Below are 26,809 nucleotides of genomic sequence, written 5' to 3' on the forward strand. Positions count from 1 at the left end.
ATTTTCCGCAGCAGATCCCGCAGCAGCAGCAGAGGAACATGATGTTTCAACCCACAAATGAGAAGTAGAGGTTGTGGAGGAAATGTGAATCGTGGACCAGACTTAGGTACTTGTGGGGTTCATAATGGTGTGCAGGGAATGAAGACGTTATTGCCATGTCACGTTTGCGGAGCTGTTGGACATTGGAAACAGAAGTGTTCAGTGACGGTGCTGGAAGGTGTCGTTCAGCAAAGTAATGACATCAACTCATTCCAGAACGTGAGAGTACCGAGACTGAGAGGTCATAATCCAAATTTTCAGAATCGGTGAATCAAGTACAGAATGTTCAGCCCATGCAGCAGGTGCAAATGCCCCGTGCACAAATGACACAGTTGCAGCCAATGCAACAGCAGGTTCCATTGGTACCTAGGCAGCAAATTCAAATACCTCAAGCCCCAAATGGAACAGCAACAGATGATGCTTTCTCAACAGGTCACAGGTCAAAGGCTTAATCAAAGTAGTAACACTTTACACAGTGAGAATAAATGGAATGGATGATGACTGAATGAGTGACAGTTCAGATGAGGAGCCGTGTTGTGCTTGCATCCTCCTTAGCAGTAGATCAAAGAGGGCCCTATGTGAAGGGAGGGGTTATGGGTCACAGAGTTTCATTCTTGGTAGACACAGGAGCTACACGCTCTACAGTGAGAAGTGCAGAAGTTCCAAATTTGCCCCTTTCAGGTAGAACAGTTCAGGTTGTGGGAGTAGCGAACCAGTATTTGACAAACCCAAATACAGATCCAGTTCAAGTTGAGTTTGGCAACTTTCAGGGATTACACAAATTCGTGGTCTGCGACTCAAGACCAGTATCCTTACTGGGAAGAGACTTGCTGTGTAAAACAAAATGTTCGATTACTTGTTCAAATGATGGGATTGAGGTTCAGATGACTAGTGATGATGAAGATGACCAAGCCCCAGAGACAGAGTGTGAAACTACAAATGAGGAATACCCTCTGATTGAATTTTTCCCAATGTTCACTGTGAAAGAGCTTCATCCTGATTTGCAGGGAACGGTTAAAGAGAAAGTGTGGGATTTGACAGGAAAAGAGGTAGGTCTGATAAAGGGAGTTGAGCCAGTTAAGGTTACTGGGAAACCGAATGCAGTTTATCCTCAACTTCCACAGTACCACATGCCGCAAGATGTCCTTATGAAGGTTGCCCCGATAATTGGATCATTGCAGACTTTGTAAAGCAAGGGGTTCCGAAGGAAGTATTGAGCAGTCCTTGCAATTCACCGATAATGGGTTTGCAGAAGCCCTGTGGAAAGTTCGAATTGTTCAGGACTTAAGAAAAATAAATGAGATTTTGGTCAACGTTGCATCCTGGTGCCAAATCCAGCTGTCATAATGTTTCAGATTCCTTGTGATGCTGAGTGATTCACCATCATTGATTTGCCGCAAGCCTTCTTTTCTGTGCCTCTTCATGAGGATAGTCAATTTCTCTTTTGTTTCAAATTTCTGCATCAAGTTTATTGCTGGTGCAGAATTCCTCAAGGGTTCTGAGAGTCACCTACCATATTCAATCAGATCTTGAAAAATAATTTGGAGTCTTTGGAATTGCCTTTCCAATCGACCTTGGTGCAGTACATTGATGACTTGCTGATTGCGTCCAGGACAAGAAACAAGGGCAAGTATGATATGATTGCCCTACTGAACCATTTGGGAAAGAATGGTCACAAAGTGTCTCTGCTTAAGTTGCAATATTGTCAAAAAGTAATGAAATATTTGGGCCACCAGATTGAGAAGGGATTAAGAAAGATTTCCAGAGAAAGGATTACAACCATCTTGCAGACAAATCCCCCGACCACACAGAGAGATGTCAGGATGTTTTTAGGCATGGTAGACTATTGTCACCAATGGATTTCAAAATTTTCAGTCATTTCGAGACCATTGCAGAAGCTGACTCATAAGAAATTCACTGATCCTATAGTTTTAGACCAGGCTGGAATGAAAGCGTTCTCTGAGTTGAGAGAGAGTCTGTGCAAGGCTCCAGCGTTGGATATTCCTGATTACACGAAACCTTTCACATTGTTTTGTCATGAGCGTGATGCATGTTCTTTGTCTGTCTTGACACAGGTCCATGCAGTTGCAGCAGTTGGTCAAAGCCTACACACTGTGAGGGCATTGTGATGGGACACCCCCTGACTGTAATGGTCCCTCACTCTATTGAGATTTTACTTACCAGGACGAAAACCCAATATTTGACTGGTGCAAGATTGACCAGATATGAAACCAGTATTCTAGGGTCACCAAATGTTTAATTGAAAGGATGTACAGTGCTGAACCCGGCAACCTTATTTCCAAATGAAAATGTTGAAATTGAAAAAATGGAAAATGGAAGATGTTGAGCATGATTGTCTTGAAGTAACTGACTTGTGCACAAAACCAAGACTTGACATTAGAGGTACCCGATTGGAAGAAAATTACCAAATTATCTTTGTTGATGGTTCTTGTCTGAGAGACAATGCAAGGACACTGAGAGCAGGATATGCCGTCTGAACGATTACTGGTATTTTGGAAGCTTCTTGGCTTGGAGGAGCGGTATCTGCCCAAGTAGCGGAACTGGTACCTCTTACTAGAGCGTGCCATGTTTCTGCTCAGCTGAAAGTTACAATCTGTACGGATAGCCAGTAAGGATTTGGAATAGTCCATGATTTTGGCCATTTGTGGTCACAGAGAGGTTTCATGACCTCTTCTGGTTCACAAGTGAAAAATGGTGAGATAATTAAAGAATTGTTAAATGCTATTCAAATGCCTAAAAAGATTGCCGTGGTGAAATGCAGTGCACATCTAAAGTCGCAGGACTTTGTGTCATTGGGAAAAGGATATGCAGACCAAGTGACAAGGTTTTGCGCATTGAACTGTATCTTTTTCTCAGCAAGTGGAAACCACCACACTGCCACCGATCCATACCCAGGGCACAATCTGAGAGCAGGAGAATGGGTTGTGGTCTGGAAACACCTGAGGAAAATGTGTTTGAAGCCTCGATGGAAGGGACTGTATCAGGTAGTTCTGACAACTATCACAGCGGTGAAGTGTGTTGGAATTCCGAACTGGATTCATGCAAGTCACACGAAGAAAGTGGCATGTCCACTGGATCATGAGGAAAAAGAGTACCAACAGCGAATCAAGTCTCGGGCCAGAAAGAGAACAAAGGGGAACTGAGACCGGATCTGAGCCCGTTGACGATGGTTCAGTCACTCCTGTGAGAGATGAAGGAGAAGACCTCTAGGAGGGGGACGGAGAGCCTATCTCAATTGAGGCAGCAGGAGAGCCCAGTCTGAGAAGGGCCTTCCCAGAAGTATACGATCTTGAGAGACAAACAGAACAATTGCCTGACCCAGAGGGGAAGGGAGTTTAGGTGGATCAAAGTCACTGTGATCTGACTCCTCCTGAACCGTTGCCAGTCCGTCAAGAGAAAATACTGCAGAACAAAGAGAAGGTTCAAACTCGACTCTGAAGAGAACACTGACAAAAGGTCCACTGAATGGAAATAAGTGGCTGGAGTCGCAAGTAGAAAGAGGAAAAGAAGTAGTTTTTGAGACAACAATCGAAGAAAAAGTAGATACAACAATGAGAGAAGATCTAAGTGAAGGAGAATTGAATGGTGCTGGGAAGTTGAAAATAATTTTTGTCTTTTTGTTTTGATAGAGACATTCTGGGTCAGTATTTTGGCACTTGAAGGAAGCTGATGAACTGAACTGTTGAAACAATCTGAGAGAACATTTTTGAAAAGAGACTGTCAAAAGTAACCAGAAGAGACATTGACACCCTGATTTGGCTTTTGAAACCTGATTTTGACAAGCGGCTTACCGATTTTGACAAGGGATCCTGGAAGTGAGACTGAGAGTTGTAAATAACGGCTGAAAGAAGAGTTGTTTGTTTTTAATTTTTGCTTAAAGTTTTCTAAATTACCTTCTGCTTTCTGATTCTTTACAGATCATGACCCAGCAGGGTAGAAATGCTAGGCACTGTAAATATATGAGTATTGGTTTGGCGATTATGTGTAGAATATTGTTTGTGGTGCTGATTGTGGGTATGTCTGTTTTTGATAAGAGTAAAGCCAACCATACTTCTGCTTCTGAGATGACTACAGCACTAACGGCACTAGAGAGGTTTAGGTTAGATGAGAAATATTTCCATGAGGATACTAATGCGCAAGGAGAACTTTCTTCTAATGTCTTCTATCTCTTGTTGGGTGAGTATGTTGGGACGATGGATGCAAAGAATTGTTATGTGTGTACGCAGATTCCTTCATCAGTTAAGGAAGGAGTTACTTACCATAGCTTGCCGTTAACTTATGGAATAAGTTGTAGCAAGCTACTAACAAGATTTTATAACCAGGAGTACAACAGTAATTTTAATCAAATTATGATGTCGTGTTTTCATTTGTTCCTATAATTAGGTATTTGAGTGGAGTAGCTAAGAATAATGACATAGTAATAGTTAGAGGTTTCTTCGAACCTACATTGATGTTTGGCACAGCGCATGCGCATAGGAATAATCTGACATGCTTGCTTACACCTTTAGAGAAAAGCTTCTTAGATCACACAGATGACAGGAGAAAGGCATTGAAGGAGAAGTTAGAAAAGGCTTAGAGAAAAGGACTTACATGAATGATTATGCTTATAGTGCAATTAAAACACAAGGGAAATTAGCTTTAGATGCGCAACATGTAGGGAAACTTTGTATATACAGACCTAAATCACGCACTTATACTTTGTTTGTGGGAATGAGTGAATGCAGGCATGTGTTTTTGTTTCAGAGTAAATGGACGTTTATGTTGAATGGACAGGACCAAGCGATTTTCAGAATATATTATATCTGTGGTCTTAATGCTTAATGGCATCTTCCAAGGGGATGGGATGGGACATGTTATTTGGCGATAGTTTTCCCAAAGATTTATCAAATGGATTATTTGAAGAAGTTTCTGAAAGTGACAGAATTATATCATATGAGACAGAGGAGGGAGTCCTCTTTTGGAATAGTGGGAGATATATTTGGAGCAGTGATTCCTTCAGTGGGAGTCCCATTCCACATGTTACCAGTGCTATCATGTATCACCCATACGTAAGGCCGACAAATTAGATGTGCCCTACTTGAATTACCAGAGGAGAGTGTATGCATTGAGGATAGGGTGACCAGACGTCCCGGATTTCACTGGACAGTCCTGGTTTTTAGAGGACTGTCTGGGTGTCCCGACACTTTTATTAATTTTAAATAAATGTCCAGGTTTCTGAGACAAAGGTCAGGTCAACCTGTGAACCTTTTGTTAAACTCTGTCTCAGATGATGGGTGTGGTTAGTAGGGTGTATACATGGACTTGCCTCATCTGTCAGACCTCTGTCGCAGATAATGGTTGTGCATAGCAGGGTGTATACATGCACTAGCCTCTCTTTTCAGTCCTCTTTCTCAGATGACAGGTGTGCATACAGGCTTTGTATGCTGACTGGCCTCTTCTGTCACAACTCTGTTTCAGATGACGGGTGTGCGTAGTAGGGTGTGTGGAGAGAGACTAGTCTCTCCACTGAGACATGTCTCCTGGATGACAGGTGTGCATAGTATACTCTGTCCAGGGACATGTCCTCCCTGCTAACATCCCTCTCCCTGATAATGGATGTGCATAGTAGGGTGTGGAAAGAGACTATGCACTACTTACAACTCTTACAAAGCTGATGGGTGAACACCAACCCCAGTAATATTCCTTCCTACAGTAGCAAGTGTTCATACTACAGTCTATTCAAGGGTCACCTACTACTTTCCACTGCTCACGATCCCGCGAGAGCCTCACGCAATGTAACTTTTTTTTGGAAAATAGGAATAACCATCTGCTCATCACAGTACTTATCTCTTACACAGTTGCTCTTAGAAACAATCACCACAATGTGCATTCCTACTAATGAAGTGTATTCAGAACTCATTTAGCCCTTCTTACTATTCATGATCTCGCGAGAGTCCTGTGAGATCGTAAAAATTAGTTTAAAACAATACATTTGTTTTCTTCATAGTAGTTATCCCTTACACACCTCCTCTCTAAACTTAGAGGGAAAGCATGCCTTCTGCTGCCCTTGATGTAGCTCCTTTATTTCATTTCCACAACACCTTGAACTTTTCAGTCAGCCAGTCAGAGCCTTCACACTTGCGAGACTCACAGGAGTCTCTCACCTCCATGAGAGAGTGAAGGCTGATGGGAAAAATGGGCCTCTTGACCAGTCACAGGCCTTCATTTTTAAATTTGTGCTCCAGTGAGACTCCCACAGGATTCTCACGAGCCCAATTGTCCACATATACAATTATTTATCACCCTTAATGTCTCAAAAAGTACTACTTCAAATCACAAAAAGCACTATCTGCGTGCCAAGATCAAGCTACCTACTGAATTTGGTGTAATTCCATTCAGAAGTTTGTGCTATAGCCATATCAAAGAAGTCTATGAAAAATGCATGGCGATTTTACGTTTTGGGGCCTCACTTTTTTCTTGGTCCCTGCTTGATGGATCACCCTGAAACTTTCCAGGAAGGAGCTGAGGTGAGTGAACTTTTTTGTTTAAATAAGGATGCGTCAAGTGGGGCCAAAGTTATTAGCTAACGATAAAAACACTCAGTGTATGAAAAAGCACACCTAACCATAGCTACCTACTGTTATATCACAAGCATGATTAAAAGGTGGCTGAACCTGAAAATATATATATATATGTATGTATGTATATATATAAATATTCTGTATCTACATGTATATATATATATATAGATAGATATATATATATATATATAATATACAGAATGAGGTTAAAGATAAGTTGGACTTTATTTCTTCTTTCTATACAAATCCATCTTAAACTACACAAATACTAGTTATAGCAGTGGTTCCCAACTTGTGGTGTGGGGACCGCTGGGGGTCCGTGAAACCTCCTCAGGGGGTCCACGACTGCTTAGAAAATGAAATAATATTAGATTAGGTCTCCAACTTTCAGTAATGACTCAGTGGGGGGGGGGGTCCCCAGATTCCAATAATGATTCAATGGGGGTCCCCAGCTTCCAGTACTGATAAAGCAGGGATCCACAGACGTCAAAAGGTTTGGAACCACTGAGTTATAGCTTAACTTTTAAACTTATGCACCACCTTCAAATCATTATAAACCATACTCATAACTTACATTTATAATTTATGCACCACCTTCAAATTACTTTAAGTCGTGCATCTCCGTACACAGTGTGGTAATCTCACTTGCCACATTACATTAACTATAACTCACACCTTCTCCATGCACTGGTTATACCCTTGCATGTTACATAACTTGTAGCATATAGTGCAGTGGTATAGAGTGTAGCATTGTAGAATGTAGTTGTGAACCGGGGAATAGGGTAGAGTGGAGTAGTATACAGTGGAGGGGTGTACAGTGGAGTAGCGTAGACTGGAGTGTGACAGAATGGAGTGGTGTACAGTATAACAGCATAGAGTACTGTGGAGTGGAGAGGCATAGAGTGGAGTACAGCATAGTGGCATAGAGTGGAGTGGGTTAGCATAGAGTGTAGTGACATGGAGTGGAGTATTGTAGAGTGGAGTGGCAAAGAGTGAAAAGGTGTAGAGCAGATAATTGAAACAGAGTTAGCATGAAAGTGTGTGAACATAGATGTTATGTAGGAGGAGTATAAATTATGAGATATAAATTGGAATGTTTGGTAGTATGTGTGAATAGTGTAATAAATAGTGTTCAAGTTATATGTTTAAAAAATGTACATATATTTATTGTGCAGAGGTACACTGCTGTAACTTTGCGTTATACTGCAGTAAATGCAGATGAGAAGTCACTATGTGATTGGCTAATTGCTGTGTTTACCAAAGGTAAAAGGCAGCCATGTAGTTTTTATCACAGTTTTTCTGTGTTCTGTGTTTAGTTGTGTTCTGGGTTGTGGTCTGTGGTCTTAGATGAAGGTAAGTTCTAGATTTTGTTTGTTGTTCACTACCTATTACCACTTTATTTAAGTTTATTAAATCATACTCTATTGTTCAAAATGAGTGTAGGATTTTTCGTATGTTGTGTTTTCACAATATTACTTGTTGTGTTGCATAAATACTTTACACGTTGTCTATAAGTTAACCCTGACTGCTTTTTGTGCCAAGGTACCAGAGGGTTAAGTACAGGTTATGTTAGTGACGTTTGTGGTTTTCGCTGACAAGGAATGTGTTTGTTGCTTCAGAAGGGTTAACACCCCCTCAAACAATAACCCAATTTCTCACACTCTCATAGCAGGATAGATTTTCAGCAGAAGCCAATGCTGGTTGGGATTTGGTGGTTCTAGGTATATAACATAAGGGTGGTGGGATAATCAAAGAAACATTCTAAATTATCCTCCATAATACACAGCGTGATGCAAAGGCATGATTAGTGAATGTGAAAGACTGAAGCCTGGGCTCCTCGATTCTGCAGACTGAGGATTCCGCAAATGGTATACAAATCAAGCTCCCACTGGAGTACTCCCCTACCATGACCATTCACAAACTGGAGGAGACAGTAAATTTAAACAGATAAAAGTGGACATCCCAATTTCTGCATGTTCCATTGAAGGCATACACAACGCAGAATGACCCAACAGTCCTTTATGCTAAAAAAAGTTGCAAAGCTGAATGGCTGTAAACTCCACCCTCATTCCTACCAGAAAAAGGTAGTTCTCTTGTTCCCTCAATTAAAAAAAAAAGACATAGGTAAGATGGTAACTACAAGCGCAGAGGGGCAAGTTTCTCAATACTTTGCATCAGTTTGTGTCTCTTTTGTGACGCAAGACCAACACAAAGTAACGATTTGGGAATTTACTTCCCACCACAAAGACATGTTTTGCACTGGAAAGAAACTTCAAAGTAACACAAAGAAAGGGTTTGCACTACTTTGCATCAATGGGGCGTACAGTGTGTGGTCCATGCGCCTTCCCATGCAACCACTCATGGGTTTTTGATGAAAATTCCTTTCTTCTAACATTGACAAGAGAGTGCTATTGGACCGCATTCCTGAACCATTTGATCCATTGTGTGGGCCGACCTCTACCACAAACATGGGAAACCAGTATATTAGGGTTGTTTCGAAGGGACAAAAAATTAAGGGCTATGTCCCATTTCCCAGACTTGGGCCTATTGTTGGCTAAACACCTAATAACCCAAGGATGGAGATCCCCCGATCTGCCGACATATGAAGCGTGGGTGTAATCGCTGACAACTTGGGCAAAAGCGGAGGGAACAGCTCTTCGTCATGAAGACTCTCTAGGCCTACGCAAATACCCACTCACATCCCAATGGGAATTGATCCTAACGGAAAACCTAAACCCCTTGCCATAGCACCGCATAGTCAAGAAGTTCCACTACAAGCATCTACTACCTGCGACACACCATCCCTTCCACAAAAGGTCGCAACCCTGCCTGAATAGGGACACTCAGCGGACTACAATCACATTTACCTATTAATACACTGGTGGTTATCAGTGCTGAAATTGTGCATTAGAGATGCTTGATGTGCAAACATCATAACCTAATAATTGACTAGTTACATTTCTTTTGTCATGTCATCAAATGGATTTGTCTACTTGTTTTTTTAGCTTTTTTTACTTTCGAAAATGTAAGTTGGTGCATATTGCATGTAAATGTTACATGTATGTTTTTGTTATGCTACATGACCACTTTAAGTATCTTTAAAAAACAAATTTAAATTTTAAAAAAGCATTGACAAGAGCGTTGCAACAAATATATACACCTCTTTGAGGCAGGTGTAAAGTTAGAGGAAAGTTTTCTATGTCAAAACTTTTCTAAATATGCTTGTATGCTACAACCTACAGCAAACATATAAAGTTAGAAAAGTATTAAACTATGTAAAAGCACATTATTTCAAACTGGAGAGGTCCCATTCCAATATAAAACCTTTGCTTGATATATCTCATTACTTTGGACTATAGTTGAAGCATGTGTGAATTAGCACAAGGCAGCCTATAGTGCACCAGTGCAGGGAGAGAGAAAAATAGTGCTATTTCTTGTTAGATATGGCGCTGTTCTGCTCTCTACCTTTCACACAATGCAACACAGCCATTTTTATGGCTGTGCTGTGTTACCAGAGTTCTTTGTAAATTTGGCACAGAAACTATAGAAATTACACAGATATTGCTTTTGCAACATTTTATGTTTGCTATATATATGATAGAGCATACACATTGTAATCTTTACACACAGGAAGATGCCAGTAATGGAAAAAAACACAAACCATTGTAGTTATCAACCTAGTTATTTAAGCAACAAGTAAAGTTTTGTGATTTCTTTCAAGTCTTTTTTTTTTTTAACAAAAATAATGTTACACAAAACAGAATATGTGCTGACAGTTTTATAGCACACTTCCTTGATGTTTTCCTCTGTTTGCAACAGACTGCAATGTTTCTCTGCTTTCATTGTGGCAAATGACAGGAAAATCATGGCTATCCGACTTCAGAGTTAATTTCATATTTGTTTTTGCAAATTGCAAAATCATTAAAAGCTGGAGGGTCTGTCTTTAACCCCTTCGTTGCCAGGCCTTTTCCCCTTCAGGTGGCAGGCTTTTTTTTGCTATTTAGGGCAGTTCGCGCTTAGGCCCTCATAACCTTTTGTCCACTCGAGCTACCTATGCCAAATTTGCGAGCTTTTTTTCCAACATTCTAGGGATTCTAGAGGTACCCAGAGTTTGTGGGTTCCCATGGTGGAGACCAAGAAATTAGTGAAAATACAGCTAAAATTTAGTGTTTTTTTTTTAAACGGGAAAAGTGCTGCAAAAGAAAGAAAGTGTTTTATTCTCTGGAAATGGCATCAACAAAGGGTTTGCTGTGCTACAATCACCATCCTCCCAGCTTTCAGGAACAGGCAGACTTAATTCAGTAAATGACATTTTTCAACACAATTTTGGCATTTTACTGGGACATATCCCATTTTCACTATTTTTTGTGCTTTTAGTCTCCTTCCAGTTAGTGACAAAAATGGGTGTGAAACCAATGCTGGATCCTGGACAGCAAGGAGTCATTTGTGTAGATCCTACAAGGTTTTCCTACAGAAAATAACAGCTGAAATAAAAAAATATTAAAATTGAGGTGAACAAACCAGCCATTTCTCTCTACGTTTTACTGTGTAACTTTGTCCTGCGATGTCATATTTTCAAAACAATATACCTATATGTCAGCTGGACTCTTCTGGTTGCGGAGATATATAGGGCTTGTAGGTTCATCAAGAACCCTAGGTACCCAGAGCCAATAAATGAGCTGCACCTTGCAATATGTTTTCATTGTATAACGGGTATACAGCAATTTATTCGGTAAAATATAAAGTGTCAAAAATAGGTATCAAGGAAACCTTTGTATTTCCAAAATGGGCACAAGATAAGGCGTTGAGCAGCAGTGGTTATAGCAGTGGTTATTTGCACACCTCTGAATTCCGAGGTCCCCATACTAGCATGTGAATTACAGGGCATTTCTCAAACACATGTCTTTTTTAGACACAGTCTTACATTTGGAAGGAAAAAATGTAGAGAAAGACAAGGGGCAATAACACTTGTTCTTCTATTCTGTGTTTCCCCCAAGTCTCTTGATAAAAATGGTACCTGATTTGTGTGGGTAGGACTCATGCCCGCGACAGGAAACGTAACACGGACGCATCACATTTTTACATTCAAATCTGACGTGTTTTTTGGAAAGTGCCTAGCTGTTGATTTTGGCTTCTAGCTCAGCCGGAACTTAGGGAAACCTAGCAAACCTACATGTATTTTTAAAATAAGTCACGTAGGGAAATTAAGAATGGGTTGACTTGTGGGGCTCTCGGCAGGTTCTGTTACCCAGAACTTCAAAATTTGGCAAAAAAAACACTCTTACCTCACATTTCGGTGATAGAAAGTACTGGAATCTGAGAGGAGCCATACATTTCCTTCCACCCAGTATTTCCCCATGTCTCCCAATAAGAATGGTACCTCACTTGTGTGGGTAGGCCTGGTGCCTGTGACAGGAAATGCCACTAAATACAACATGGACACATCACATTTTCTCAAAGAAAACTGACCTGTTGTTTGCACAGTGCCTACCTGTAGATTTTGGCTTCCAGCTCAGCCGGCACTTAGGGAAACCTAGCAAACCTACATATATTTTTAAAATAAGACCCCTTGGGGAATTCAGAATGGGGTGACTTGTGGGGTTCTTGCCAGGTTCTGTTACCCAGAATCCTTTGCAAACCTCATAATTTGGCAAAAAAAACACCTTTTCCTCACATTTCAGTGATAGAAAGTTCTGGATTCTGAGAGGAGCCACAAATTTCCTTCCGCCCAGCATTCCCCCAAGTCTCCTGATAAAAATGGTACCTCACTTGTGTGGGTAGGCCTAGTGCCAACAACAGAAATACCCCAAAACACAACATGGACACATCACATTTTCTCAAAGAAAACTTACCTGTTTGTTGCAAAGTGCCTAGCTGTGGATTTTGGCCTTTAGTTCAGTTGGCACCTAGGGAAAACTAGCAAACCTATATATTTTTCAAAACTAGACACCTAGGGAAATTCAGAATGGGGTGACTTGTGAGGTTCTCGCCAGGTTCTGTTACCCAGAATCCTTTGCAAACCTTAAAATTTGGCAAAAAAACACATTTTCCTCACATTTCAGTGACAGAAAGTTCTGGAATTTGGGAGGAGTCACACATTTCCTTCCACTCAGCATTCCCCCAATCCTCCCGATAAAACTGGTACCTCACTTGTGTGGATAGACCCAGTGCTCGCGGAAATGCCCCAAAACACAACGTGGACACATCAAAATGATCTATTACAAAATGACCTGCTTTTGCGGGGGCACCTGCATTTTTGGCCCCAGGTGCAGCGGTCATCTATGGAAACCTACCAAACCCAGACATTTTTTTAAACTAGACACCTGGAGGAGCCTAAGGAGGTGTGGCTTGTGTGGATCCCCAAAGTGTATTCACTCTGCACCCTGGGAGAACAGTAAAAGCAGGCAACTCTGGCTGCTCTATGTTTGGGGCAACCCAGAGTTCAGGTCTTCCAATGGTAAACCTTTCAGCCCCAGGTTGCTGCTCTATTGGCACATCAGTTTCCTCCTCTAAAACAGGCCCTCATCTGCACAGAGAGTGGCTTCCTCATCCGATGATTCTTCACAGATAGAAAATTCACTGCCAGAATCTCTCACTTCCTCCTCTGCCTCAGATGCAGAGTAAGTCTCATAAGCACGATCAGAAGACGACTCAAAAAGCATGCCAACAACCTGCTGAGCAGTCACCATGTGGCTAGCCATAATCCTCTCTAACAACAAATGGATTGCCAACAACAACCAGCACTATCTAAAATATGTAATAAACAAAGTGTGGCTTTATCACAAAGAGTTATGTACTCAAAAACTATACCACTCACTTGCCTGAAAAAGCTAGACTCACCAGCAACTACTCTGCACAGACACAGCAATCACCAATGATATCCCACTAAAAAGAAAAAAGAATAGAAAATTAGACACAAGACAACACAAATATCATTGTGCACAAATCTAAGGCCAATTTCACACACAATCCTGTATTTAGTGCACCACCTAGAAACATGTCATTCATGCATGGTAACAATACTTTTGGAGCCACAGCAAAGGAAACAAAAGCTTTGAATTAGAACACAAAGGAGAAATAAACTGTTAGAATCACAAATGCAAATATTCTCCAGTTGAAAAAACACCCTGCCACCAAACATTTAGAAATTTTCCCTGGTCTCTAATGGTTTCTGCCCCTGTTGGGGGAAGATATGCCCACAAAAAATAGGCCGATCTGCCCCAGGGGGGCAGAAATGACCAACAGTTGTGTGCCCCCCTTGGGGGGTGACCATTGCCCAAGGGGCCGCAATTCCACACAAAAAGAACAAAACTTTAAAAATTCCCTGGTGTCTTGGTGGCTTAGGCTTATCTTCCCCCAAGGGGGGCAGAAATGGCCATCAGTCATATGCCCCTTTTGGGTGTGTGGGGGGGTGCGACCCTTGCCTAAGGGGTGCCCCCAAGAAACAAAAAAAAACACAAACGCACACAACAATCCCTGGGGCCTAGTGGGTTTCGACTCCTCTGGGGGTGAGATCGGCCAAAACCATGGCCGATCTAGCCCTGGGGGGCCGAAACATACAAAAATATCTTGCCCCCAGGGCAGCAACCCTTGCTCAAGGGTTCGCAGCCCTAAAACATCATTATGAAATAATCCCTTGTGCCTAGTGGGTTTCGACCCCTCGGAGGCAGATAGCCTTAAAAAACAGCCGATCTAACCCCCAGGGGGGAGGCCGAAACATGGATATAATATTGCCCCCAGGGGAGTGACCCTTGCCTAAGAGGTCGCTCCACAAAAATAAACAAAGAAAATCCCTGGTGCCTAGTGGGTGGGGCAGGAATCTATTCAAAACAGGCACGGGGGAAAGGAAAAACTCTTTCCTTTCCCCCGTGTCTGTTTTCCCCCCTATAATCCCCCCAAAAGGGAATGTCTCACCTGGAAAGGGTCCTCTCTCTCCACGAGCTGGAAGCAAATGGCTTCCAGTGCGTCCCCGGCAGCATGTGATGACAGCACACTGGGAGCGCCTGATGTCATCAGATCGCCGAGGGGGGGTGTTGGGGTTGAAGGGGAAGCGATTCCCCTTCCATCTGTGACTGAGGGGTGTGGGTAGGAGGCCCCTGGGGGAAAGCTAGCGCTCCCCCAGTGGGCCGGAAGCAGGGCGAGGTGGTCTCGTCCTCGGCACATGGCAACCGTTGCGGAGGGCGAGACCAGCTCGTCCCAGGCACCTGAGGGGTTAAGTTTAAATAAACATAGAAATTCACAGAAGAAAACAAAGGTTAAAGTGATGTTATAGCTAAGCATTCTAATAAAATGTTAAAAGGACATTAAAGTTAGTTGAAAACTGACTGAAATTTACCAGTTATAGTTATTTCAATGAACTATAACTCATGCACTTAACTATAACTCACACCCTTGCCAATATTTTTCTGGGTGGAGCCAAAGCCCAGTCTTTGTATATTTTAAAGAATTGATAACTATACATTTTGCCACACTGTCAAGCCAGACCTGAGAAAAAAGGGGGAGTGAGAAGGAGAAAGAGTGTGTGTGAAACATTGACGCTATACAAATAGTTGTGAAAAAGAAAGCTGCTTTTTTTATTTCAAAATGCATTTGTAAACAAACTATTGAGAAAGAGAGAGAGAGAGAGAGAGACACTATGGGTGCATTATTTACCCAATAAACTATGATTTTGCACTATGCCATCTATGGCTATGTTGGAATGCTGTTTTCTACTTTCTTGCATCCAAGGCAAGTGGTTGCACTGAATGCAAACAATTGCAAAGTAAACTTACAAAATTCTATTTAATAAATATGTTGAAAGTAAACCCTTAATGATAAAAAATATTATGATGTGTAGTCCACATGCACCATGCAGTATAATCACTCCATGAAATGCTGGACTTCATCGGGCACAATTCCTCGCCCAGATTGCAAGGTTTCCAAAGGAGAAGAGCAGGAGCATGGAAACATGTCCATGTGGAGTGGGTAACCCCAGACTGTACTTGGTAATGTCTACAGATTTATTGCATTGTTTAACTTAAGACATCCTATTTACATTCACTTTGTTTTCCACATTCATGGCAGTACATATTAACCTTCCTCACGACCGAAATATCGCTGCAGGCTAATTTACAAATCTCCATACCAAGTGGCTGCTCTCTTCCAGGAAACTCTAAACCATATCAGAGCCTATGTCCTCAGGAACAGTGCCTCTTTAGCACCCCTTCCGCTGCACCGACTGCATTCTGGAAATCATTGTGGCCAGTCGAGGAGAATGGTCTTTCTGAGAATAACTGCAGGAAGACCTGGAGCACAGAGTGGGATAACTGTAACTAAATATATGTTAACCATTCACCATTAGCATCGTACACATTTTATTTACACCAAAGTCACTATCCCTCAGATCATGGAATGCTGAATTTTCATGAAAGACCTACAAGTGTGGGTTTGGTTTTCTCATACCAAATACACTTATATTTCATCATTTGAAAAACAATTATGTCGTGCCTTGGAAAACTTCTGAAAGGGTACACTGATAATCCTTTGTGTTTCCTCACACACTTCAGGGAGCCTTTTCTCCAAACGTTCTGGATATTTTTTTTGTCAAATTTATCTTCTCGCGGTGTTGCTTCATACTTCCTTACTGAGTGTATTGTGCGAATACATTTTTTTCTAGCTATCGCGTCAAGAATTTTTAATTATATTAAGGACACGGTGGCGAGGATTATGCTTTCTCTTTCTTTACTGACTTAAACAGCAGCCGATCAAATACAAGTAACAGAAAAAACTACAACACCAAGGATGCCTAACATCCTGTCACATGGTCCAATCACCGTCCATGTCCTCTGCTATGAGTCCTTTGACCTATGAAGTCACTTCCTCTTTCTTTGTTCAAAACAGATAAGATCAACTTGAAAACGAAACTTCTTACGCCATCCCGAAATCCGGAGTCATGAACTTCTTCTCCATACTGAAGAACCGAAACTTGGATGGCTCCATGCCGGCGAAACAACCGGTTAGAACATTATAACCCAAACTTTCCTTGAGGTTACGAATTTCAGGCGTTCTTCTGATCAGAAGCTGTAACAATAAACAGGTAGGTAATATCCCATAAAATATACATTGTCTCAAACTTTATAATTGAAAATAATGGCAGGGTTAAATGACAATATATCATAAGATATGCACAGTAATTGATAATAAATATTCATTATATATAACAGGGGAGGGATAATCCTCGCCTCCGTGCCCTTAATAGAATTGAAAATTCTTGACGCGATAGCTAGAAAATTTGTTATTCTAGGTCAGGACCGGAGGCTCCGATTATGCTAGTTTAAAGCTGTTCCATCACCACACTAGCTACATCCAATACTGGTTTATGATAAAACTTACGAAAAGTATTTTCTGAAGACCAATCTGCAGCTTTCATTATGTCCTCTAAAGGAGAACCCAAGGCAAATGATTTTGAAGCCATAGCCCCCTAGCAGAATGGGCCCCAAAAACAGAGGTGTCAATACCTGCTTCACTCATCAGCCATCTCATCCATCTAGCTAAAGTAGCTGAAGAAACTGGTTTAAAAGGTTTTTGCAAAGCAATTAACAATTGACCTTTAGCATCCTGTCAAAATTCTTCTGTGACAACTTCCTAATCCTTTAAACACTGAACAACACATAGTTTTGAATTTTCAGTATAAACTGGATAGGATACTGACCTGCAATTTGTTTTAGTTCTTCTTGTCACCGTAAAGGAGACTCCTTCTGGTGAAAAAGTTCTACCTGCTAAATCTAAGGCTCTGACGTCCGAAACTCTTTTGCAAGAGACAATGCATAAAAGCATGGTCAGTTTAGCTGAAAGCTGCTTGTGAGACAAATATCTGTTGGCAGGCCAAGAATCAAGGAATTTTAAAATAATATTAACATCCCATAACACAGTATATTTAGCTTGAGGGGGTTTTGAAAGACGTATACCCCTCAAAAGCTTGCAAATTAATGGATGTTCTCCAATGGGCTTACCTTCTAACTGAGAATGTCCTGCTTAAATGGCAGATCTAAAATTGTTGATCGTCCGATAAGCCAAACCCGAACTAGCTAGTTCTGCTAGAAAGTTAACAATCAAACCAATATGTGCTTCCACTGGATTGGCACCCCTTCCATCACACCAACTAGACCATCTGCGCCAGGCTGAATCATATCTCTTATGGGTACTATTGGCCCAGGCCTGTTTAATGAACTCCGCAGCTTGTTGCGAAACATCTGGGGCATTCCACCTCGACCTGAAATTAACAAGGCTAGAAGTGTTAACTTCCCTGACAAGCTCAGAGGATGTTGAAGGCCCTCTGGACTCAAAAGAAGATTCGGACGAGGAGGAATCAGAAGAGGAGAGGCACAGGCTAAATGAAGCGCACTGGGGAACCAAGGCTGTGCTCTCCAAAACGGAGTCACCAGAACAATTTCTGTTTTCTGTCTACGCACTTGAGACAGAACTCTGGCAATCATCAGAAAAGGAGGAAACGCATAACCTCGAAACTGGGACCAGTCCTGAAGAAAGGCATCTGTCTTTAATGCATAAGGGTCTGGACGCCAACTGTAAAAGTTTTGAATTTGGCAATTGAGTCGTGAGGCAAACAGGTCCACTTCGCAATTGTCCCATTCCTTGACTATCTGAGCAAAAATCAGAGGATCCAATTTCCAGTCGCTGGAATCTGATAGGTATCTGGAGTTCCAGTCTGCTATGATATTCTGGTCCCCAGGCAGGTATTCCGCTATGACTACTAAACGCTGAGTTAGGCAATAATGCCAGAAGTCGTTGGCAATCTCCACCAGGATTCTGGACTTAGTGCCTCCTAATTTGTTGACATACCTCACTGCTGATATATTGTCCATCCGTAATAGTATGCAACAGTCTGTTTTCTGCGGGGAGAGGCTCTTTATGGCAAATCAACCCGCTAGAAGTTCCAGACAATTGATGTGAAGGGATTGTTCCCATTCTGACCATCTGCCCCCGTCACTAGGGAGTTGCAGCGAGTTCCCCAACCCCATCTGCTGGCATCGGATTCTATCACTACCTCCGGGCGAGAGCCGGAAATCGCCCTGCCATTCCAAGCTTCCATGTGATGAAGCCACCATTGAATTTCCGATCTTACTTCGGTAGTCAATGGGGTTTGTTCCGAATAACTCAGACCCTGTTGTAAATGTCTGATCTTGAGCCTCTGAAGTGCTCGATAATGTAGAGGTGCAGGGAATATCGCCTGAATAGATGAAGCTAATAAGCCCACTTTTCTGGCTATGGTTCTCAATGATACGGTCTGGCAGATTAAAACCGATCTCAATTCCCTCTTGATGTTGCGTATCTTCTGAGAGGGAAGAAGAAGTTGACATAAAGTGGAATTTATCTGGAATCCCAGAAACTCTATTATCTGTGAAGGTTTCAACAATGACTTCTCTGTACATTGATCAGGAAACCTAAATCCTGTAGGAGACTGATGGTCCAATCCAAGTGCGAGATTAAGACTTGAGGGGACTGAGCCATCAGCAGAATATCGTCCAGATATATAATCAATCTGACTCCCTTGGTTCTGAGGCATTCCATCACTGGTCTCAGTAACTTCGTGAAGCACCAAGGGGCTGACGATAGACCGAATGGGAGTGCCAGGAACTCCAGGCATTGACCCTTCCACTGAAATTGTAGAAATCTCCTGTGGGGAGGAAAAATTGAAATCGACAAATAGCCATCTTTTAGATCCAGACGCACCATCCAATCCCCTTCTAACAGGATGTCCCTTAGCATGTGGAGACCCTCCATCTTGAAGTGTCTGTATAGGATCCACTGGTTGAAATCCTTTAGGTTCAAGACTAAGCGGTGACCTCCTCCCTTTTTGTCTACTACAAAAATAGGGCTGAGGAAACCGAAAGGATGAGGGGAAGCAAATTGTACGGCTCCTTTGTCTAAGAGAGCTTGCACTTCTTTGTCTATAAAATCTTGATTTGCTTGGGAAAAACACATTAGTAATGGAGGGGAGAATTGTTTGGGGGTACTGACAAACTCCAGTCGAAATCCCTCTACCGTTTGGAGAACCCATGGATCTCTGGATATCCATTTCCAATTTTTTAAGCAAGATGCAATTCTGCCCCCAAGTTTGACCTGAGAAAAATGAATAATGCTCACCTGTGAAACTTGAGTCTTGAATGGCTTCTTGTTGCCCCCTGCGATGGCCCCTGCGGAAGCGGGGTCGACCCCCTCTGGGTCACGTGGGGTAGAAGGTGGAGTCTTGATCTCCGTACCAACCACCTCTGCCTCTAGGGTAGTAGTTTTGGGGACTGTTGAAGAAGCTGCGGCCAGACATACGTCCCCCATAACAACCGGCCCTGCCAAAAAGGCCTCGTTTGAAAACCTTCTTGAGTGATATTTGTGCTTTGTCAAGAGAAGAAAAAGTGGAGCAGAACTTGGCTAGGTCTTTGATGAATGAGGATCCAAAGAGCAGTCCTTCAGCCGAAGGTCTCGCTTCTGAGGACGCAAGATCCAATAATTTGGGATCAATGTGCATAAGCATTGATTTCCTTCGCTCTGCTGAAATGGCACAGTTAGAATTTCCTAATAGGCACACAGCTCTTTGTGCCCACCCAATAAGGACATCGGTGTCCACCGGAGAACCCGATTCTTTGGCTACATACGCCAATTCCAGGATCTTAGTCAAAGGACCTGAAAGGTCCAATAGTTTGTCTTGGCAGCTATGCCATGAGCGGTCTAAACCTTTTTTGGGTTCTTTAGTGAATTTTTTCATGAAGGTGACCATGGTGGGGTCTATCTCTGGAGTCTCCGAAACCTTGCCCTCCAGGTCAGGTCTGGGGCACTCCGCTTTCAGGCGTGACCTAACTTCTTTATCGAAACTTTTTCGCAAATTAGCTTGAATATATTGCGCTACTTCGGGAGGGGGAACCCAATTGGAGGACCTGGGATGAATAATTTCTGTAGGATCAAAGTCCAGAACCTGGAACGGGGGGGGGCATTTTTTTTACTTTTCTTACTCGGTACAGGTACATCAGAAACATCTGAGTCGTCAGAGGAGGAAGTTTTATCAGAGGAAGAGGTAGAAAGGGGTGTTCCTTTTTTCGAACTGTAATTGTGTTCGCCACTGCGTTTTTTCCAAAGTTTCTCGAAAGCGTCAGCATGGATAGCACTGACCTCTGCTCCTGGTTCCAGATTTGTTGCTTTATCTTTTACTTTTTTAGTTTCTTGTTGTCCCTGAGACCAACCCTGTGATCGGGCGAGGTCAAATATTTGCCCAGAAAATGGGCCCAGAGCTCTCACTAGAGCATCATTAACTGATTGTTGGACCCTGGTATAAAGGGCTTCCACCAGATCAACTTCAAGTTGATTGCCCAACTCCTCTGTGTAGTACTCGGCTTCTTGCTCTTCCCATTGAGCCATGGTTCAATAGAGCAGCAACAGTATTGAGGAGGAAATTATTTTAACAACAAGAATCCAACCGGGGGAGTGCAAAAACCCCAAGTTCAGGCCAGGAAAAAGAGCCCTTAAATTAAAGTGTGGAGGGAGCCACCTGAAATGCACTCTAGGCAGTAGCCTGGTCTTTATTTTACAACCCAGACAGCTTTTTTAATCTGCTGGGCGTCAGGGAGCAAGTTCTAATTGCAGGAAAAAGGCACAGACGAGCACGCAGCACACACAAGCCGATCGATTTCCAAATCTGGAAAGAGATCGGCTCGCTAATGTGTGCGCGCGCGTGTGTGCGCTAAAAATAGAAAAGAGACTGCCCGAGGGCAGCTCAGCTCCCGCTCCACAAAAAGTCGGGCTGCATTTACTGGCAAAACGCCAATAATACTAAGCACGAGGGCGCTTAAGCAAATACCATAAAAGCGCGCTGAATCGCGACGCTTATCTAGGCAAATTACATAATCTAAAACACTCTTAATACATCGATAATACAGGAGAGAAAATAAATGTGTACTTATCTGCTGCGAAGCAGCAATGAAAGAGGAAGTGACTTCATAGGTCAAAGGACTCGTAGCAGAGGACATGGACGGTGATTGGACCATGTGACAGGATGTTAGGCATCCTGGGAGTTTTTTCTGTTACTTGTATTTGATTGGCTGCTGTTTAAGTCAGTAAAGAAAGAGAAAGCATAATCGGAGCCTCCGGTCCTGACATAGAATTAAAAAGCTATCCACTTATTAAACACTAGTTTCTTTCTACTATCAATAGACATCCACTGTTCAAGACCAAAGCAGAGTGCTTTAATTTTAACTTAAGCACAATTTCTTTGTTTTTACTGAGACATATTTCTGGGATTACTCTGCCATTCCGAAACGTTCCTCTCAAAGATATTTCTCGAAACTAGCATTTCTCCTTAAACAAGTTTCCAGAATTAAAAATGTACATCTCCACCCAAACAACCGAAGACCGCTTCACTTCTATGCCTCTGCTGACGTGACTGTCCCGTTGAAATCCAGTGATTGATGAGAAATATGGGTAGATCGTTACCTGCTTATCCCCCTTGTTAAAATGGCAGCCGAGAGTTACCGCAGTCTTGTAAAATCTCGTTCTTATGGGGCTGTGGGAAAGGCTTCCAGTCCCATGCAAACTTCATAGGGTAGACTGACAAGTTCACCATCCTTTCATTACAAAGTGTGCCTTTCTGCACACATGTATTGCAGGTTTCATCTGAGATGGCCTTTTAATGTGAGGAAATGGATGACGTTTCCAAAGGTCACAAGCTCTCAAGGTGGCGCAGATCCTGAAAACCATTGTTTATAATAGACTGACAGTTATTGCTGGCATTTTACATCAGTTATTCGTCACTTCCGGTACATGCCATTGTTCATTCGTTAAACAGTTACTCCATACCAAATCTGGATGGCCCTCCACTTCCAGTATCTTTTTAATCACTTTAGCTTATATGAGAAATGGTGCATTATACTACTCAGGTTTAGTCTTGAACTTGTTGGCTGAATGTCAGGGGCACAAAGAAGGAGGCAAAAGAATATACCACACATGACTGATCAATTTAAACCATCTCATGGTGGCCTTTTCTAATCTGCACGTAAACTCCCAAAATAGGACCCAGGCTCCTTAATTTGGATACCATGAGGGAAACAAGGGTGAAATGTATGCCCTGCCGGTGGTATTTGTATAGTTCATTTAAATAGTTTATTGAGATCTCCGGTTTGGCTAAAAGTAAGGCTTGTCTCAGAACTGCAACCAGCAGCTGATGTCCCATCAGTTCAATATAGATTCTTTTGATTACACACAATATTTGATACTGTGACAACATGCAGAAAACCGCATCCTATGGGTTTTAACAAGCATTTATAAATATATTAATGATTTAATTTACAAAAACTCATTCTATAAATATTGCAGGAGAAATAAAATATAGAGTGGATATAACAGGAAAAATGACCCCAAGACTTCCCTTTGCGTCCGCTGTGACCACGTCCTGGAGGAGCAGTTTAACAATTAGATGGTGTTATGGCCCACTCCAGTACACAAATCCCAATCCAATGCCAAAAACAGTAGCCTTAAATTTCTGAAAAAAAAACTTACATTCATTTCTTTGAGTTCTTTTAGGACATTATGGGCCTCATTATGAGTTTGGCGGTCTGACTGTAAGACTGCCGCAGTGGGGGCCGCCAAAAGAGCACCATGTTGTTGGTCATACAGACTGCTGTATTACAAGTCACACAGCCAAGCCCGCCAAAAGAAAGCCAGAATCTGGACACCGCTAGGATTCAGGAGGGTGGGAAAGAGGCGGTCTCATCATCAGCACCCCCAGCCCACCAAAAAGTCACCGAACCTATTATGACCCACAAATCATGATAGCGGTTCTGCTATGGTGGAACACCAATGGTAGTGCAAACCAGCACGGTCAGCAGTCACCACAGTAAAACACCACACCACATAGGATAGTTTGAAAACCACTCACCTGACACAGATCCACACATCCGACACACCTAGACACTGCAGTATAAAGCACACCCCATTGCACCCAATAACCATTTGCAACCAGAACACCATCCACAGCTCAGAAAACGCTGCACTAAAATATCTGTATCAATAGATTAGGCACCCCAACGCACTTCACATTGCACACATCACACACCTGCACAACACAAACACAACAATCATAACCCCACACATTAGACATCACTGGTCATCCACTCACATCACAGCACCCACACTTTATCACTAAAACGATTTCACTGTTTTTTTCACATCCTTACCGTCCTGTCCACTAGTACCATGTCCCCACAAAAATATCCCCATTTTACAGAGGAATTGAGGGTCATGGTGGATGAAATCATCAGAGCAGAGCCATGCCTATTTGGAGCACAAGCCCAGCAAACATCCATTGCCGGAAAATTGAGATGTGGCAAAGACTAGTCGACAGGGTCAATTCTGTAGGCAACTATCTATACTCAAGGGAGGAATGCAGGAAGGTGCCTGGCTGTCCCCTGGATGCCCCTACCTGTTGTGGTTACATGGCAGTCAGAGTCGAGTTGGGGCAACACTTTTTTCCTTTGTGCATTGTCTATTCATTTGTATGGGCCTGCCAATGGCCTTGGACTCCTAGGTTTTTGCTATGAATATTTTAATATATTATAACCAACCAGTTGTTGGTTTTCTGGTTACATCTTTGTCCTGCATTTCCTTTCCTATGTTTGGGTTGTTCCTGGCTGACATTGGTTGTTTCCCAGTGTTTGTGTGTGTGGTGCTTATGCTTCCTGTGTTGCCTGAGCAGTATGTGAGGGTGTGTGCAGTGTTTTTGTCCCCCAGGGATAGGGTGTGTGTTGTGTGATGGGAATAAGTATATTGCTGATATGTTGTTGGGGCATGTTTGTGTTGACATGTGTTTGTTGTTGTAGTGTGTGGCTTTCTGTGCTTTGACTCTGTGAGTGTGCGTGTATTGTTTATGTAATGATAGGTACGATGTGCTGTGTGTGTGGGTGGGTGTGTTGATTGCTAAATTGGATAATGGTGTAATTGTGTTTGTTTGCTCCTAGTTGATTGTTCATTGTGTTGTATGTGTGAGGAGTCCATGGCCAGTGTCAGTTGTCATTGCTTGACAATGTGTTGTTGATTGTGCAGTTGTGGTGTGGATGTGACGTGTTGGTGTGTTGTATGGGATAGTGTGAAACTAGGCCTGTGCTGCTGTGCGTAAGTGTGTGTTCTTGATGTGTGTTGTGTGTGCTGGCTGCGGTGTGCGTGCTGTGTATGTGTGGGTGTATTTGTTGCCGAATGTGTGTGTGTCACTGTACTGTTACGTGTGAGTATGGCCCTCGCACCCCCCTTCCTAAGGTATATTATATGTCTATGCAAATGTAGCCAATATACAAATGTAACAGGTAAGTGTGTGTGTACTTACGGTTGCTGTCGTCCTCGTTGACGCTGATTCTCTTGTCTTTCAGCGAGCAGGAGAAGTGGGGTGACGTCTAGTTGTGGTTCCATGGCAGCTCCGGATGAGTATGGCTCCTGGGAGGTGAGTGTCTCCTTTTATCCAGTTTGTTTCCACCTGAGTTTCAGTGATGGTCTGACCGCAGCGGAAAGGTTTGGCTGTGTGCAACATCGTAATGAGTCTGACAGAAACATGGTCTCAGCCGGCCTTTTGGTGGCTCCAATCATCCACATTGGTCTGACCGCACTGGTGGTGCTTTGTATTCGTTGGCATCACCGCCATACTCATAATTTGGCAGTCCTCCCCACCAGCCTGTAGGCGGTCTGACCGCCACCGCCAACATGGCGGTCCTCGGACCACCAAAGTCATAATGAAGGCCTATATGTCTGCCTGCAATTTTCTCAAACATTGAAGTGTCTTGCCAGGAATTTGACCATTGGATCAGATGGTTTACAAATACCTTCTTTCTGCTTCTTGATGGTCGGAATGGCTGGGAAACAAGCCCCTTTCACAGGCACTCTGCTGCTTCATTGGTTTTACAAATTATGACTATGAAGCTATATTTTTCCTTGTTAGTGCTCTGTGAAGAATTGAGCACTAATCAAGAGTGTGCAGCTCTGTCTATAAAAATATTTATCTTCTCAGCCCTCCACTATCTTCCTCCAAGAACATGCCTTCTATGTTCACAGTAGGTCATATGCCAAGTAATCCTGGCATAAAAATATGGCGCTGGCCTGAAGTGCCAGTAGCGCGACGTGGGATTCTTCCCGGGACTTTGGCCTTTTGGTATTTATCAGTATTTGCGCCTATGGCCAGATTGATTATAATGATCGACCAATAAATGTTCCTAATAATGGATTTACTGTAATTACGCTTACTAGATTTGAAAAAAAAAAACAGTAGACGGACCAAGGGGGGCAAAACAGGTGTTGGCTCTCTGGCTCCTTATCCAAACGTCCACAACCTTTGTTTGAAATGGACATCAATAAATACCTTTGAACTTTAAGGTTCTCCGATCAAATGTCTACGATCTTTGGTTGAAGTGGAAATCAATAAAAAACTTGAATTCACTAAGTGGATTTTCAATCCTTCATAACTTCAAGACTATGACTAGGGGCAAAATTGGCCCTTACCTCATCTGATTACCCACGATATCATAGAAAAGGGCATTCTAAAAGGAAGAGAGAGTTGGGCCATGGAAATTTGATCTTTGGAATCATATGCCAAGTAAAGTCTGCTAACATTGCCGCTCTAACATTTTGCTCTGTTTACCCATCATACACAGACATTCTTACAAATAGATGTTAACTCTGTATTGTCCCGAATCCTTATTACTCTACTTTTAGGTGTTTCCAGATGTGTCTAGGCACCATCTCTACATACCACATGTGGCAGTTGAACCATTCAGGTACTAGCATCATGGACATCAAAAGGTGAAAGCTTACACAGCTAAGCTATCTTATCACATAAGCTGTCAATCAGTGCTGAGAAATGCCAAAAGCCTGAAACTTTGAGGTCGGGGTCCTTTTCTCCTTTTGGTAGCCCCTTCCTGATCTCTCCTCTCCAGGGTACCATTACAAAATCCCTTGGTCCCTATTTCCTATCTGCTTGGGTGGTGGGACTGGGAATAGTCACATTTGTAGAAGCTGTGATTACTAAGGAGTTGTTTTCAAAGAGGATGGCAGACATCATATTCCGCAAGTGACAGAGTTAATTTCAAGAGCTGCTGAACACTGATCTGAGTGTCGTGTCTTAGATGAGAATAACTCTTGCAATAATAGACTGTCAGACTATAGGTGGT

General features: G+C 42.5%; 1 long non-coding RNA gene across 1 annotated transcript in view; it reads left to right on the forward strand.

Moving 5' to 3' along the window:
- The window catches only part of LOC138283205 (uncharacterized), a 271,858-nt gene that overhangs the window by 99,549 nt on the left and 145,500 nt on the right, over window positions 1-26,809 (forward strand). The window contains exon 2 of the long non-coding RNA XR_011201126.1: window positions 25,022-25,092. This is a non-coding gene — a long non-coding RNA (uncharacterized lncRNA). The remainder of the gene's footprint in view (window positions 1-25,021; window positions 25,093-26,809) is intronic.

The sequence above is a fragment of the Pleurodeles waltl genome, chromosome 3_1 (assembly GCF_031143425.1).
Source record: "Pleurodeles waltl isolate 20211129_DDA chromosome 3_1, aPleWal1.hap1.20221129, whole genome shotgun sequence".
Lineage (NCBI taxonomy): Eukaryota > Metazoa > Chordata > Amphibia > Caudata > Salamandridae > Pleurodeles > Pleurodeles waltl.